This window comes from Coregonus clupeaformis, unplaced genomic scaffold (genome assembly GCF_020615455.1).
Source record: "Coregonus clupeaformis isolate EN_2021a unplaced genomic scaffold, ASM2061545v1 scaf0810, whole genome shotgun sequence".
Lineage (NCBI taxonomy): Eukaryota > Metazoa > Chordata > Actinopteri > Salmoniformes > Salmonidae > Coregonus > Coregonus clupeaformis.
The window spans coordinates 146,953-164,943 of record NW_025534265.1 but is presented as its reverse complement, the minus strand read 5'-3'; the positions used below and the strand labels follow the sequence as shown (position 1 = coordinate 164,943).

The 17,991-nt window shown below is 44.6% G+C and overlaps 1 pseudogene; it reads left to right on the top strand.

Annotated features, from left to right (window-relative positions):
* The first annotated feature begins 11,855 nt into the window (after positions 1-11,855).
* Positions 11,856-17,991, top strand: part of LOC121532596 — a 67,642-nt pseudogene continuing 61,506 nt past the window's right edge.

Here is a 17,991-nt window from a genome sequence, read left to right as displayed (position 1 = left end):
AATGGTTTATTCCAGTTACTATTAAGCATGCACCCATTAAGAAAATGACTGTAAAAACTGTTAAATCCCCTTGGATTGATGAGGAATTGAAAAATTGTATGGTTGAGAGGAATGAGGCAAAAGGTATGGCAAATACGTCTGGCAGCCCAACTGATTAGCAAACATACTGCAAATTAAGAAATCATGTGACTAAACCAAATAAAAATAAAAATAAACTATACTATGAAACAAAAATAAATGATATAAAGAATGATAGTAAAAAGCTTTGGGGTACCTTAAATGAAATTTTGGGAAAAAAGGCAAACTCTGCTCCATCATTCATTGAATCAGATGGCTCATTCATCACAAAACCCACTGATATTGCCAACTACTTTAATCTTGAATGACTTCTTCATAGGCAAGATAAGCAAACTTAGGTATGACATGCCAGCAACAAACGCTGACACTACACATCCAAGTATATCTGACCAAATTATGAAAGACAAGAATTGTACTTTTGAATTCCGTAAAGTCAGTTTGGAAGAGGGGAAAAAAGTATTGTTGTCTATCAACAATGACAAGCCACCGGGGTCTGACAATCTGGATGGAAAATTACTGAGGATAATAGCGGACGATATTGCCACTCCTATTTGCCACATCTTCAATTTAAGCCTACTAGAAAGTGTGTGCCCTCAGGCCTGGAGGGAAGCTAAAGTCATTCCGCTACCCAAGAATAGTAAAGCCCCCTTTACTGGCTCAAATAGCCGACCAATCAGCCTGTTACCAACCCTTAGTAAACTTCTCGAAAAAATAGTGTTTGACCAGATTCAATGCTATTTCACAGTAAACAAACTGACAACAGACTTTCAGCACGCTTATAGGGAAGGACACTCAACAAGCACAGCACTTACAAAAATGACTGATGATTGGCTGAGAGAAATTGATGATAAAATGATTGTGGGGGCTGTCTTGTTAGACTTCAGTGCAGCTTTTGAAGTTATTGATCATAGTCTGCTGCTGGAAAAACGTATGTATTATGGCTTTACACCCCCTGCTATATTGTGGATAAAGAGTTACTTGTCTAACAGAACACAGAGGGTGTTCTTTAATGGAAGCCTCTCAAACATATTCCAGGTAGAATCAGGAATTCCCCAGGGTAGCTGGTTAGTCCCCTTACTTTCTTCCATCTTTACTAACGACATGCCACTGGCTTTGAGTAAAGACAGTGTGTCTATGTATGCGGATGACTCAACACTATACACGTCAGCTACTACAGCAACTTAAATAACTGCAACACTTAACAAAGAGCTGCAGTAAGTTTCGGAATGGGTAGCAAGGAATAAGTTAGTCCTAAATATTTCCAGAACTAAAAGCATTGTATTTGGGACAAATCCTTCACTAAACCTTAAACCTCAACTACATCTCGTAATGAATAATGTGGAAATTGAGCAAGTTGAGGTGACTAAACTGCTTGGAGGAACCCTGGATTGTAAACTGTCATGGTCAAAACATATTGATACAACAGTAGCTAAGATGGGGAGAAGTCTGTCCATAATAAAGCGCTGCTCCGCCTTCTTAACAACACTATCAACAAGGCAGTTCCTACAGGCCCTAGTTTTTGTTGCATATAGACTACTGTTCAGTAGTGTGGTCAGGTGCCACAAAGAGGGACTTGGGAAAATTGCAGTTGGCTCAGAACAGGGCAGCATGGCTGGCCCTTAAAAGTACACGGAGAGCAAACATTAATGACATGCATGTCAATCTCTCATGGCTCAAAGTGGAAGAGAGATTGACTTCATCACTACTTGTTTTTGTAAGAGGTGTTGACAAGCTGAATGTACCGAGCTGTCTGTTTAAACTACTAGCACACAGCTCGGACACCCATGCATACCCCACAAGACATGCCACCAGAGGTCTCTTCCCAGTCTCCAAGTCCAGAACAGACTATGGGAGGTGCACAGTACTACATAGAGTCATGACTACATGGAACTCTATTCCACATCAGGTAACTGATGCAAGCAGTAGAATCAGATTTAAAGAACAGGTAAAAATACACCTTATGGAACAACGGGGACTGTGAAGAGACACACACAAAGGTACAGACACATGCATACGCACACATTGTGATATTGTTGTATGGTGGTATTAAACATTTTGTATTGTAGATATGTAGTGGTGTAATCATGTTATATGATGTCTGCTTTGGCAGCAGCTAATGGGGATCCCTAATAAATACAAATGGGGATCCCTAATAAGTACAAATGGCTACCCGGACTATTTGCATTGTTCCCCACCCCCTCTTTTACGCTGCTGCTACTCTCTGTTTATTATCTATGCATAGTCACTTTAACTCTACCTACATGTACAAATTACCTCAATTACCTCGACTAACCAGTGCCCCCGCACATTGACTCTGTACCGGTACCCCCTGTATATAGCCTCGCTACTGTTATTTTACTTTTTTTTTTGTTATCTATTTTTTACTGAACACTTATTTGTCTTAAAACTGCATTGTTGGTTAAGGGCTTGTAAGTAAGCTTTTCAGTGTAAGTGGACCTGTTGTATTCGGCGCATGTGAAATTTTTTGTGTGGTTTGATTTTATTTGAAATGGCTCCTGCTGAAAGGAAAATACTCATCTGTCTGCTGTAGTCTACCAAAATATTTGATCAACTTCCAAATATAGCAGGGGTTCCACTTTGGTTTTAGATGTGGGGTTGACCATTTTTTTTTTTTTTTTTATTCAGTCAGATAAACACTCCAAAAAGCCTACCCGACCGCTCGTAGGCGTCCACATGGTCCTAAAGCACACAGTTGCCTCGTTTTGTATCATATTCCAATGATAAAACTGTGGGGGACAAAAATGCAATTTCAGAATGTGGGGAGGACATGTGTCCCCCCCCCCCACAAGTCTCCAGACATGTAAAATGATGTAGAATTGCATGAAATGCGTTTATAAAAGGCCAGACCCTAAACTACAAAAAAAAAATCCCCATGTGTGCAACTTTTGTAAGTACCTCTACTCTACTGCTCTATGCAACTACGCAAATGCGATGATATGTATGCAATGCTTTATTATAAAGGTGATTTTTTCCTCATGCGTTCAGTTACCTCAGAGCACATCAGGTACCCCACTCTCGCGCTCACTTTTTGTTCCGGCAACTCCGGATTTACAAATTAAGCAATGCAGTTTTTCCCCCAACCTAAATATGATGGGCTGCCTGCGAATTCTGAAACATTGTCTAGGGCAGGCTACTAAAAACATTATCTACAGTACTTACAGTAGTAGCATACAGTGGGGAAAAAAAGTATTTAGTCAGCCACCAATTGTGCAAGTTCTCCCACTTAAAAAGATGAGAGAGGCCTGTAATTTTGATCACAGGTACACGTCAACTATGACAGACAAAATGAGAATCACATTGTAGGATTTTTAATGAATTTATTTGCAAATTATGGTGGAAAATAAGTATTTGGTCAATAACAAAAGTTTCTCAACACTTTGTTATATACCCTTTGTTGGCAATGACACAGGTCAAACGTTTTCTGTAAGTCTTCACAAGGTTTTCACACACTGTTGCTGGTATTTTGGCCCATTCCTCCATGCAGATCTCCTCTAGAGCAGTGATGTTTTGGGGCTGTCGCTGGGCAACACAGACCTTCAACTCCCCTCCAAAGATTTTCTATGGGGTTGAGATCTGGAGACTGGCTAGGCCACTCCAGGACCTTGAAATGCTTCTACGAAGCCACTCCTTCGTTGCCCGGGCGGTGTGTTTGGGATCATTGTCATGCTGAAAGACCCAGCCACGTTTCATCTTCAATGCCCTTGCTGATGGAAGGAGGTTTTCACTCAAAATCTCACAATACATGGCCCCATTCATTCTTTCCTTTACATGGATCAGTCGTCCTGGTCCCTTTGCAGAAAAACAGCCCCAAAGCATGATGTTTCCACCCCCATGCTTCACAGTAGGTATGGTGTTCTTTGGATGCAACTCAGCATTCTTTGTCCTCCAAACACGACGAGTTGAGTTTTTACCAAAAAGTTCTATTTTGGTTTCATCTGACCATATGACATTCTCCCAATCCTCTTCTGGATCATCCAAATGCACTCTAGCAAACTTCAGACGGGCCTGGACATGTACTGGCTTAAGCAGGGGGACACGTCTGGCACTGCAGGATTTGAGTCCCTGGCGGCGTAGTGTGTTACTGATGGTAGGCTTTGTTACTTTGGTCCCATCTCTCTGCAGGTCATTCACTAGGTCCCCCCGTGTGGTTCTGGGATTTTTGCTCACCGTTCTTGTGATCATTTTGACCCCCACGGGTGAGATCTTGCGTGGAGCCCCAGATCGAGGGGAGATTATCAGTGGTCTTGTATGTCTTCCATTTCCTAATAATTGCTCCCACAGTTGATTTCTTCAAACCAAGCTGCTTACCTATTGCAGATTCAGTCTTCCCAGCCTGGTGCAGGTCTACAATTTTGTTTCTGGTGTCCTTTGACAGCTCTTTGGTCTTGGCCATAGTGGAGTTTGGAGTGTGACTGTTTGAGGTTGTGGACAGGTGTCTTTTATACTGATAACAAGTTCAAACAGGTGCCATTAATACAGGTAACGAGTGGAGGACAGAGGAGCCTCTTAAAGAAGAAGTTACAGGTCTGTGAGAGCCAGAAATCTTGCTTGTTTGTAGGTGACCAAATACTTATTTTCCACCATAATTTGCAAATAAATTCATAAAAAATCCTACAATGTGATTTTCTGGGAAAAAAATTCTCAATTTGTCTGTCATAGTTGACGTGTACCTATGATGAAAATTACAGGCCTCTCTCATCTTTTTAAGTGGGAGAACTTGCACAATTGGTGGCTGACTAAACACTTTTTCCCCCACTGTACATAGGCCTACTTCAATGTAAAATATAAACTGTTCACCTGTTAAAGTCGACTGTATAGGCCTATTACAAACCTAACTGCCTATGGGATTGCAAAACTTGAAATACATAGCCTATCTATTTACTAGGTGTCACGATCGTCTAGTAGCTAAGTAGACCAAAGCGCAGCGTGTTGCACGAACATGATGCTTTATTTAATTAAAGCGAAACACGAAACAACAAAACAAATAACGATTCGTGAAGTCCACAGTGACAATGACTGACTAGGAACAAAAACCCACAAACACAAGGTGAAAACAGACAGTTTAAATATGGCTCCCAATCAGAGACAACGAGCCAACAGCTGACACTCGTTACCTCTGATTGGGAGTCACTCAAACAAAGAAATACAACAACCTAGAACAACCCAACCAAGAAACCGAACACAAAGAAACGAACACACCCTGGCTCAACATACAGAGTCCTGGAGCCAGAGCGTGACAGTACCCCCCCCTAAAGGCGCGGACTGCGACCGCGCCTCAATAAGGGCTAAACAAGGGAGGGCTGGGCGGGCATACCTCCTCGGCGGCGGTTCTGGCCCCGGCCTTGCCCACCACCCTCCAAACAACCCCCCATAGCGCCCCTGGTCCGGTCTGACCCCGCTGGCTGGATCTGGACTGGACAATGACGGAGCGGATTGCTTACGCTCCGTTGTGGAGCAGCTGACCGGTCTTACCAGGCTGACGACTCGCACCCCGGGCTTGGTGCGAGTAGCAGGACCGGGCTGAACCAGGCTGACGACTCGCACCCCTGGCTTGGTGCGAGTGGCAGGAACGGACCGGGCCGGGCTGGCGACTCGCACCCCTGGCTTGGTGCGCAGTGGCAGGAACAGGCTGGACCAGGCTGACGACGCACACCCTGGCTTGGCGCGTGAGGCAGGAACGGACCGGACCTGGCTGACGATGCGCCCCCTTGGCTTGGTGCGTGGAGCAGCGACGGGCCGGACCTGGCTGACGACGCGCACCCCTGGCTTGGCGCGAGTGGCAGGAACTGGCCGGGCCGAGCTGGCGACGCACACCGTAGGTTTGGTGCGTGGAGCAGGGACAGGCCGGGCTGGGCTGGCGACGCACACCGTAGGCTTTGTGCGTGGAGCAGGGACAGGCCGGGCTGGGCTGGCGACGCACACCGTAGGCTTTGTGCGTGGAGCAGGGACAGGCCGGGCTGGGCTGGCGACGCACACCGTAGGCTTTGTGCGTGGAGCAGGGACAGGCCGGGCTGGGCTGGCGACGCACACCGTAGGCTTTGTGCGTGGAGCAGGGACAGGCCGGGCTGGGCTGGCGACGCACACCGTAGGCTTTGTGCGTGGAGCAGGGACAGGCCGGGCTGGGCTGGCGACGCACACCGTAGGCTTTGTGCGTGGAGCAGGGACAGGCCGGGCTGGGCTGGCGACGTACACTGTAGGCTTTGTGCGGGGAGCAGGAACGGGCAGAGCCGGACTGACGAGACGCACCACAGACTTGATGCGGGGAGCAGGAATGGGCCGGACCGGGCTGGCGACGCGCACCACAGACCTGGTGCGGGGAGCAGGAACGGGCAGAGCCGGGCTGACGAGACGCACCACAGACTTGATGCGGGGAGCAGGAACAGACCGGACCGTACTAGGGACACACACCACTGGCCCTACACCGGGATCTGGAACGGGCCGGACCGGACTGGCAACACACCCCAGTACCTCTCGCCGTGCCTCCACACCTTCCATCCCCTCTTCTACCAGTGGCCCCCGTAACCTGGCGGCCTCCTCTGCAACCCCGCTGGACCGCTCCATAGCGGCCTCCTGCTGCCCCGACGTCGTGAGCCCCCCCCTAAAAATTTTCTGGGGGTCTCTCCTCCCCGTGGGCCAGGCCTCCATCATTCTCGCCCACCTCTCGCTCCTCTGTCTCCAACCCTCGTCACTCAGCTCCTCAACTCGCTGCTTGGTCCAGTTGTGGTGGGTTTTTCTGTCACGATCGTCTAGTAGCGAAGTAGACCAAAGCGCAGCGTGTTGCACGAACATGATGCTTTATTTAATTAAAGCGAAACACGAAACAACAAAACAAATAACGATTCGTGAAGTCCACAGTGACAATGACTGACTAGGAACAAAAACCCACAAACACAAGGTGAAAACAGACAGTTTAAATATGGCTCCCAATCAGAGACAACGAGCCAACAGCTGACACTCGTTACCTCTGATTGGGAGTCACTCAAACAAAGAAATACAACAACCTAGAACAACCCAACCAAGAAACCGAACACAAAGAAACGAACACACCCTGGCTCAACATACAGAGTCCCGGAGCCAGAGCGTGACACTAGGCTACTAGGTCCAATTAAATGAGAGATGCGCATGCATGGTAATTTGTCTTAAAAGGTGAGGAATGTATTCTGCAATGATTATGAAAATAAAATAAATAGGAAAAAGACTCCTATGTCTGTATTTTAGATTTAAAAAATAAAACAGATAGATTTTCGCTTTTTCTCACTAACGGCAAATGGCTGCATTCTTGTTCATATGTGTTCCTGTTTTCAGTTTTTATGAATAAGCAAATTTTTACCAAATCCCCATTTGCACAAAATACTTACTTGCCAGCTTGCAATACAGTATTTTAAATACTAGCGTATGCATGGTCTAAAGTTTGCGGGGAGATGGAGGTAAGCACATTCTCATGTCAAGTTACATTTTTATAAATGCCAATTTTAGCGTGAAATCTGGCGCATGCACATTTTGGGGTATATTTTGTATGTAAGCACGGTTTATAAATGAGGCCCCTGGAGCCTGTATTGAGAGACTTATAGGTGGCACTGCTAGCTTCCTCTCTGAGGTTCTCTCTGGTAGCTGTGTTGCCTGGGTCAGCTGTAATATTCTCATAGGTATCAGCAGCTCCAGGGCCTGGCAGAAGAGTTGCATAGCCTTTATATAATCTAGTCTGGGTACCAGTCTTTTTAGCTAACGTTCCACTCCTTGCCACTGCTGTCATTTGCCAAAGACAGTGGCCTTTGGCAATCTCAATGTTCAATATGCATAGCCGTGGGAGGTAGGGGCGCTGAAAAAATAAGATTTTTTTTTAAACAAAATAAAAAAGAATAATACATTTTTTTGATTGTTTTTTTTTCCCCCACTAAATTAGTGCATTAGTCCTTTATTACTCCGGTATGAGCGGAGAAAAATACTCCTCAGACAGGCCTAGCCAGTCTCCAGACCTGAACCCAATAGAAAATCTTTGGAGGGAGCTGAAAGTCTGTATTGCCCAGCGACAGCCCAGAAACCTGAAGGATCTGGAGAAGGTCTGTATGGAGGAGTGGGCCAAAATCCCTGCTGCAGTGTGTGCAAACCTGGTCAAGACCTACAGAAAACGTATGATCTCTGTAATTGCAAACAAAGGTTTCTGTACCAAATATTAAGTTCTGCTTTTCTGATGTATCAAATACTTATGTCATGCAATAAAATGCAAATTAATTACTTAAAAATCATACAATGTGATTTTCTGGATTTTTGTTTTAGATTCCGTCTCTCACAGTTGAAGTGTACCTATGATAAAAATTACAGACCTTTACATGCTTTGTAAGTAGGAAAACCTGCAAAATCGGCAGTGTATCAAATACTTGTTCTCCCCACTGTATTTACTGTGTGCATGTTTTTTTAAATGTATGTAAACATATTTTTACACTGCACAAGGATTGTCCTTCGGGGAGAATTTAATAGATAGATAGATAGATAGATGGATCAATCGATCGATAAGTGTATTCCTGTCCCTGCCAGAGGTGTATATGAAACTCAGTACCCTAGCTAGTGATGTGGTTGGTGGTGGCTCTATTCCTGTTGTTAGAGATTGTAGGAGAAAGTTACTGTTGCAATGTCCTTATAACTGTCTACAATGTCCTTATTTGTGTGTGTGTGTGTGTGTGTGTGTGTGTGTGTGTGTGTGTGTGTGTGTGTGTGTGTGTCCAGCTTCATCCCTCAGTTTACCAAATAAAGTGATACTCAGGCTGTTGATATTACAGATTGTGCCTTTAACTAAATTCAATGAAAGTGTGAGTTTTCTATGAAAGTTCTATTAAAAAGTAAACCAAGATATAGCCTGATGATGTTCATTTTGATGCCACATTTTAAAGGACCAGTGCAGTCAAAATTCTGTTTTTCATGTCTTTTATATCATATTGTACAATAGATTATGAAACTAACACTGATCAGTGTTATTTCCTGAGTGTTGCTGGTTGAAAATACAATCTACAAAGGACCTTCCAATCAGCAGGTTTGCATAGGCGTGTGTTTCAGCTTTCCATGGTGACATCACCATGCGGTAAATAGATTAATAGACCAATAACAAACAGTTCCAAACCTCTGACAGCTAGTTTTCAGTTTTCCCCTCCCCACTCAGACCACTCCCAGACAGTCCTAGCAACATTCTTGCTTGAGAAAGATATTTTTGCTAAAAAGCTAATTTTGCCAATTTAATGGAAATCTATTACAGTAAGTACTTAATTGTTACCCAGAAATTATTTGATATTGATATAAAAACATCTGCATCTGGCCTTTAACCAACATTTTTTACCAACTTATCAAATCAAATGTTATTTGTCACATGCGCCGAATACAACCTTACATTGAAATGCTTACTTACAAGCCCTTAACCAACAATACAGTTTTAAGAAAAAATAAGTGTTAAGAAAGTATTTACTAAATAAACTGAAGTAAACAATAATAAAATAAAATAAAAAAAAGAAATAGAAAATGAACAAAAAAATTGAAAATAGAAAAATAACAAATAATTAAAGAGCAACAATAAAATACCAGTAACAAGGCTATGTACAGAGGGTACCGGTACAGAGTCAATGTGCGGGGGCACAGGTTAGTCGAGGTAACCGCGGTAATATGTACATGTAGGTAGAGGTAATAGTCCGGGTAGCCATTTGGTTAGTTCAAGAGTCTTATGGCTTGGGGGTAGAAGCTGTTAAGAAGTCTTTTGGACCTAGACTTGGCGCTCCGGTACCGCTTGCCGTGCGGTAGCAGAGAGAACAGTCTATGACTTGGGTAGCTGGAGTCTTTGGCAATTTTTAGGGCCTTCCTCTGACACCGCCTGGTATAGAGGTCCTGAATGGCAGGAAGCTTGGCCCCAGTGATGTACTGGGCCGTACACACTACTCTCTGTAGTGCCTTGCGGTCGGAGGACGAGCAGTTACCATACATTGACTTAAAGGGTCATTCTGAGATTAAAACTACAACAAAGTGAACACCCCGCCACTTTTTTGGGAAACAGCTGAATGATGGGTCAGTACACACACACACGCACGCACGCACGCACGCACGCACGCACGCACGCACGCACGCACGCACGCACGCACGCACACACACACACACACACACACACACACACACACACACACACACACACACACACACACACACACATACACACACACACACACACACATCAAAGGATAACACAGTTTATGTATCCTGGTTAACATGAAAGGTCATAGTCTTATTTGGAGGCACAGTTTAAATCCCAGTAAAGGCTTATTTTTTTGTGCAATTTTGACCTGGGCAAGAGGGCTCCTTGCGGGTTTATCACCTGACCTGTCTGTCTTTGTGTGGGCAAAACTTTCCCTATGCTGTTCATTGAATGTGATATATTCTGTGATATGGCTTCTAGCTTGTCTCATGCACTTCTTAAAGCAGCCAGTAGATGGAGAAATAAACCATTTTATGTCAATAAAGTGTCAGGGGAAAAAGTGCCAGTGCCAATGGTTATTTTTGGTTAATGTAGGCCTACCTCCAATCACGTTATGCTCTGCCCGAAGCACCCCTCATGTGCAACCAATCATTAGGCCTATGTTCTTATGTCTCCCTAGTACCCCCTCCTGTGGATAGTCTATGATAGGAATGAGGTATGGTATGAGGGGTAGTTTACTATTCCGATTGAGAAACTCTCTCTCCCTCTCCCTCCCATCCCAGAGGACCTGAGCCCTACGACCATGCCTCAGGACTACCTGGCCTGATGACTCCTTGCTGTCCCCAGTCCACCTGGTCGTGCTGCTGCTCCAGTTTCCACTCTTCTGCCTGCGGCTATGGAACCCTGACCTGTTCACCGGACGTGCTACCTTGTCCCAGACCTGCTGTTTTCAACTCCCTCTCTCTCTACCGCACCTGCTATTTCAACCTCTAAATGCCCAGCTATGAAAAGCCAAGTGACATTTACTGCTGATGTACTGACCTGTTGCAACCTTTACAACCACTGTAATTATTATTTGACCCTGCTGGTCATCTATGAACGTTTGAACATCTTGGAGAAAAATCTGGCCTTAATGGCCATGTCCTGTTATAATCTCCATCCGGCCACCCCTCAGAGCCTGGTTCCTCTCTAGGTTTCTTCCTAGGTTTCTGCCTTTCTAGGGAGTTTTTCCTAGCCACCGTGCTTCTACTTCTGCATTGCTTGCAGTCTGGGGTTTTAGGCTGGGTTTCTGTATAGTACTTTGTGACATCTGCTGATGTAAAAAGGGCTTTATAAATACAATTTGATTGATTGATTGATTAATGTAGACTACTACATATCAACCCCCTTCTCTCCAGTTAGGTCTCTCCAGTTAGTTGCTGCAGACTTGTGCTATGCTTGGTAATGTAGTGGTTCAAGAGGAACAGACAGAAAGTGGTGTATGTCCACAGTCCTGTGCCATAAAGATCCAGACAATGCTTTTATGAACACACAAGTGTAGGGTCAATTTACCCTCCAGTGGCTCCACAAAACCTATTCATAACCATGAGGACGAGTGAAACATAAAACTGACCTTAGATCAGTCTAGTGAGGCAGTCCTCAGTGACAGAGACTGTGGTTGCCTACCATATTGATGAACACAACATTAAAAAAAGTAAAATATGTCCAATCATTTCCTCTCATTTAAATAAACATTCTACATCCATTTTTTGCTTGTGTTTTAACCTTGTGAGTGATGTCACTAGAGGGGAGGTTCACTATCCAAAAATTGAGACCAGCAAGACATCTCCGCTTGGAAATTTCAGCTACCCCCACTTCAAGCAGAAATGCCACCCCCAGCGGGAGAGGAGCTCACCCTTGGCTTTTGAAGCAGCCTTGGACGCCACAGAGCACCGTTTCTTTCGGGCAGAGATCCTGGTTTATTGGAAATTAGCCTTTTATTTTTGGTTCTTTCGGAGTATGTGCTCGAGACGGTGGTGTATAGCGCTAGAGCTGTGCTCATCCGGGCCACTGTGCCGTGACTCCATTCTTCTTCATTCACTGTGAAACTGCCATAGCCATAGGGGTTAAATAGGGATTCATTTTTGTGAAATAGCTAGACACATGTATTATAAATATTTTTGATAACCCCACGTCAAGCTGGAACACAAACGGGAATGTCTAATCAAGGAGTTAGGAGAAATGGCCCAGTGAAACTGCGGTTGACAGGTGAGAATGTAAAACCCCCTCGCTGTCTCTAGCTTCAGTTGCTTGTTAGCTAATGGCGCTATCAAGCTAACGTTACTAGCTAGCTACAGTAGTAGTTGGCTAGTCTTCTGCGTGAATGTTTACACTTTGTTATTCACATCAACGCGATGTTATATTTACAAACACACTGATCAAATGTCGTTGCTACGCTTCGAATAAGCATACGGTTTTTCTAACAAGTAAATGTGTTTATTTTTCAGTTTGTGTAATGCTAGCCAACGTTAGTTTAGCTAGCTAGCTAGCTGACATAGTCGTGGTTAACATTGAATTACCGTTAGCTAGCTAGCCAACACATTTGGGGTCATCACAATGGTTGCATTAGTTAATTGTTACAACTTGCAACAGTTTTGTTTGCCCAGTCTTTGTCACATGTGTTGTCCTATAATCTGAATTACAGTACTAGTAAATTCAAATATCAGTGACATTATTATACATAGCTAGTTACACATTTTAGTCATTCAGCAGACGCTCTTACCCAGAGCGATTTACAGGAGCAATTAGGGTTAGGTGCCTTGCTCAAGGGCACATCGACACATTTCCCACCTAGTCAGCGCGGGGATTCGAACCAGCGACCTTTCGGTTAATGGCCCAACGCTCTTAACCACTAGGCTACCTGCCACCCGAATGTGCAGAGACTGCCCATAGTAGACAGAGCTCTGCAGACTGACACACCATTACCAAATGTAGTATTGATTTAGACCAGCAATTTGTATGCATGTTCCAAATAGTTTGCATTTGTAGCTAATATTTCCATTGTTTACTGCACTAGTGTTTCAAGATTTTCCATCAGTACTTTGATTTGTGTTGGTAATGAACTTTCAGCACCCCTGTATAGCCTCAGCTTGTAGTGCATTCCCCCTGTTTTAAGACACTATTCCTTAGGGAAGGAAGCCAGCCTGAGACCCCTTTACTTTCTGTCCTATTTGGTCCTATTCACGGTTTCTTATAACCCAAACATTTGTCTGTTTACATGAGAAAGCAGTGTTTTGACTGGGGAGAGGAGGCGATTGCAAGCCCTGTGTTTCATGTTTCTCCAGGATCAGATTGAATTCCAGACCCCTCTATCTCCTAGGACCAGCCAAATTAAATATTTAATCTTGTAATGTACTGGAAAAAAGCACTGAGTGAAGAAGGCTTCCTCGCGGTCCGGCAAGAGTTGTCTGGTTGTTTGGAATATTCCATTACTTTGAAAGTGTTTACCATACAGACCTAATTGCATAATACCAAGGTAATCACTTGTTACTAACAAAGTAGCCTGTAATGTTACCTCTGTCCATACAAATGCTATCTTCTGTTGGCTGGATTATAGAAAAACAAGTACTTAGTTTGACCTTTTAAAAGGCTGTACATTTATATTTTGCCCAAGTCCTCTATGATGCAGTAAGCCAAGGCTATTCTTCAATAATGAGGCATCCTGCAATAATAATACAAAAAGTATCTTATTAGTGCAGTGAAGGCCTGGGTCTTTTTTTTCCATATGGGAAATGGTTTTAAATGGGCTGCTGCAGTGGTCTTCACTCGGAATCCCAGGAATGTGAAACAGAGAGGAAATGTGAGTCTCTCCAGATCATAGGAACATCCTCTGTCTCATTCACGCCATGGAGGAGGGGAAGAACACTTCAAACCACTGCTCCTCTCAAACTGGGGAACACCACCACACATTTCACATGTTGCACATTTTTTAAGTGTGTGGTGTGTGTGTCATAGACAGGCCTCTCCGCCCTGGTCTGTGTGTCTGCTCTGTGGTCTCACTGAGTGCTCGCTTGTCATTTAGGATAGGGGAAGGGATGGGCTGCAGACAGTAGAGCTCGATCAGTAGAGCTTGCTGGGTTACTCTTAAGCACTTATAGCTTCCTTGGGTCTATTGACGCTATTCAGACCTGAGCCACTATTATTGTCTAATCGTAATGTAATCGTCAATAAACTACTGTGTCTGCTACCAGCAGTCTGGGAGACGCCTGAAGGTATTCTCAGGCCATTTGTCTGTGCGTTTGCCATTTAGAGGCCACATTCAAACTGTCAGTAGTTGCAGCTTTGCAATGCAATTTATTTACCATTTCCTCTCGTCTCAGATGCAATTTCGCTCAAGGAATAGTTGGGGCTAATCAAGGCCTAGCGGATAGGCCGCATTCCACAGACCTCTAAGATCAGTGTTAGTCTGTGAGTGTTTTTCTGCACTGTTTTCCACCAGCCACAGTCTTTGGCACCCGACTGCTGGTCCCAGATCAGGATTGATGGATTGTTTAGTGTGAACCGGTCCTGTTATTGTTTGCTCACTGGGCTTTTTCCTTCGCTCGCTGTCTGATGAAGTCACCTGCCGTTTTGAATGGAATGCCGTTGCCAAGCAGTAAATGGGAACAGTCTGGGGCTGAGCCGCTATTCCCAACACTACGGGGAGGTGACAATTGCTGCTGTTCGCTCTGCTAGCGTCTATTGCCTATAACACTGCCTGCTGCTGTGAGCTAACTACTAAACAGCTAGCTATTCTAACTCCATTTGCTCCTTCGCCTCCAGTTGGCACAGTGAGCATATAGTGCGAGACTGGAAGAATCGTTTCAGATCCACTCTTATGCAGCACAGTCTGCAATCACACCGGGTGCATCTCAGTTGTCATAAGTGGCTTTCTCTCACCATTTAGGCCTCCTTTCCTCCTGCACCGATGTGACAAAAATTGACTGGTGAAAGCTATTAGGCTAGCCTACTTAGTAGGCAGCTAATATATGACATGAATCTATCCCATGACTAAAGGTCAGTGCAGACGAGGGGAGGAAGCCACTTTAGACTATTGAGATGCACCCACTCAGTCTCTCTAGCATTTTGGGAAGTGGGCCTGGAGGAGCTGAGTGTGTGAGTGGGGAAAAGCCAGGAAGCTGGCGATTAAGATCAAGGCCCAGCCTCCGTCCTTCCTAGGCCGAACATTAGCCTGCGGAGAGAGAGCGAGAGAGAGAGAGTGCATTTTTGGAAAGTTAGCAGGGGCCACTGTCTCAGCATTCACTCAGTCATCGGTCAGAAAATAGAGCCTGTATGTGTGTCCTTAAAGGGAACACACACACTTCCACAGGCTGTATCGTCAGCACGCGATGCCCAGCTAAATTAGGAGCCCTGTTGACTCCTGCCCCTAAAATGAAGGAAATGTATTTGATTGTGTTTTGTGAAGGGTAACCTACATCTTGGAAAGGGACGCCAACAAGACAATTGAAATGGTATTGGGAGCTGGTTTTACTCACCCTCAGCGCTGTCCTGTCCCACCCTCCCGCCTAGCTGGATTAGGTTCATGCTGGTTTACACAGTCCAGCAGGCTGGGCCAGATGTTTTGAATGAAAGCAGATTAGTGGCATTCATTTGCTGTTAATCTAAATCTACACAGTGAGAAGAGGCCATGCCCATATGTTATTGTTGTCACTTGGTGTTGGCTAGTTGTATTCCGCCGCGTGAAACCGATTCTCCCGGCTCAAACTAGATCCACACGCAAGGTGACGGCAGCTGCAAATACGATTTAGCCTAGCAGCCATATTGATTAGAAAGTTAGATGTTTTTTTTTTATATGGCGTGATTCGCTAAAACATTTTAAGATGGGGCAGCACAGCATCCGTCCAGACAGAGGCTTAATTTGGCCACGTTGCCCTCTCCGCTCGTCCGGCTCTGCAGAGCAGTCTGACCCATTTTTAAGGCGCAATCAATAGGCTTTGTCAGAAATCCATTGCAGCAATCTCCTCTAAGTTTCTGCGTTGGAATGAAAAGGCTTCTCAGTGTTGCCTTGCCTCTCCAGCTGAATATCAATGGGAGGAGAGTCAGGTGAATTGGCTGTATTGCGGTTCACTGCCTTGAAATGTGGGGCTTGATGCCTTTCTTTAAATCAAAAGGGTACTACTACGTATTGCAAACTAGCCTACATGCTCCTTTCCATACTGCATACAGTTTGCCTTCTTTTTCTATCGCTCCTCTCTCTGTTCTTTTGCATGTTTCTTCTATAGGCTGTGACTCGGTTTTCCGTACGTCAGTACAACGTTCCCCCTATGACAACCCTTCTGTGTGAGAGGTGTCTAGCGTAGGGGGAGTGTGTGTGTGTGTGTGTCTTCTCAAACGTTTCACACTCGTTGTAGCCTACTGAAGCGAAGCAGCCCATCTGGGATGGCCTGCGGTGTCTGTTCTTCTCTGGTTTTTCCTTCACCAGTCAGTCTTTCCTCAGTCAAGGTTGTCTTTTCATGTTGCCTCTGTCTGCTTCATACATGCATTATGCTCCCATACAAGCTACAATAGACACAGAGGAATGGAGAGTCAGTAAGGTTTAATAGAGACTGACCTACAGGCAAACAGAAGGTGAACTAGCCTTCCTCCTTTACCTCAGGGCAACAGTTTTCTGAAGGCTCCTGTCAAAAGCTCAGTCATCATCAATCTTGACTGTTTCCTTAAGGTAATCATCAGATGACTCACTATTATGCCAATATGATAGATCTAGTAACCTCCTAGCTGCAGTGATTGACAACCCATGATCTAGACTCCGGATGTCTAGGTCAGGGTGTCAAACATACAGCCGGCGAGGGGGTCCAATCCAGCCCGCGGGTGGTTTGACAATTCTTTTTTTTGGGGGGGGGAAATGATCTCAATATACTTTGAAATAACTAAAACCAAATCGAAACTGTTTAGAAATGATAATCAACCTATATTCATACAGTTTCTTGACTGTCCAGCTCGCTAACAATCACTAGACAGTCAGGGAGCACCGTAAATTCCCAAAACAATTGATAGAGGACCATTTTTGTGTGGATTTTGACGGCAAGGAAATATACAGTGGGGAAAAAAAGTATTTAGTCAGCCACCAATTGTGCAAGTTCTCCCACTTAAAAAGATGAGAGAGGCCTGTAATTTTCATCATAGGTACAGGTCAACTATGACAGACAAAATTAGGAAAAAAAATCCAGAAAATCACATTGTAGGATTTTTTAAGAATTTATTTGCAAATGATGGTGGAAAATAAGTATTTGGTCAAAAACTAAAGTTTCTCAATACTTTGTTATATACCCTTTGTTGGCAATGACACAGGTCAAACGTTTTCTGTAAGTCTTCACAAGGTTTTCACACACTGTTGCTGGTATTTTGGCCCATTCCTCCATGCAGATCTCCTCTAGAGCTGTGATGTTTTGGGTCTGTCGCTGGGCAACACAGACTTTCAACTCCCTCCAAAGGTTTTCTATGGGGTTGAGATCTGGAGACTGGCTAGGCCACTCCAGGACCTTGAAATGCTTCTTACGAAGCCACTCCTTCATTGCCCGGGCGGTGTGTTTGGGATCATTGTCATGCTGAAAGACCCAGCCACGTTTCATCTTCAATGCCCTTGCTGATGGAAGGAGGTTTTCACTCAAAATCTCACGATACATGGCCCCATTCATTCTTTCCTTTACACGGATCAGTCGTCCTGGTCCCTTTGCAGAAAAACAGCCCCAAAGCATGATGTTTCCAACCCCATGCTTCACAGTAGGTATGGTGTTCTTTGGATGCAACTCAGCATTCTTTGTCCTCCAAACAGTTGCGTTTTTACCAAAAAGTTCTATTTTGGTTTCATCTGACCATATGACATTCTCCCAATCCTCTTCTGGATCATCCAAATGCACTCTAGCAAACTTCAGACGGGCCTGGACATGTACTGGCTTAAGCAG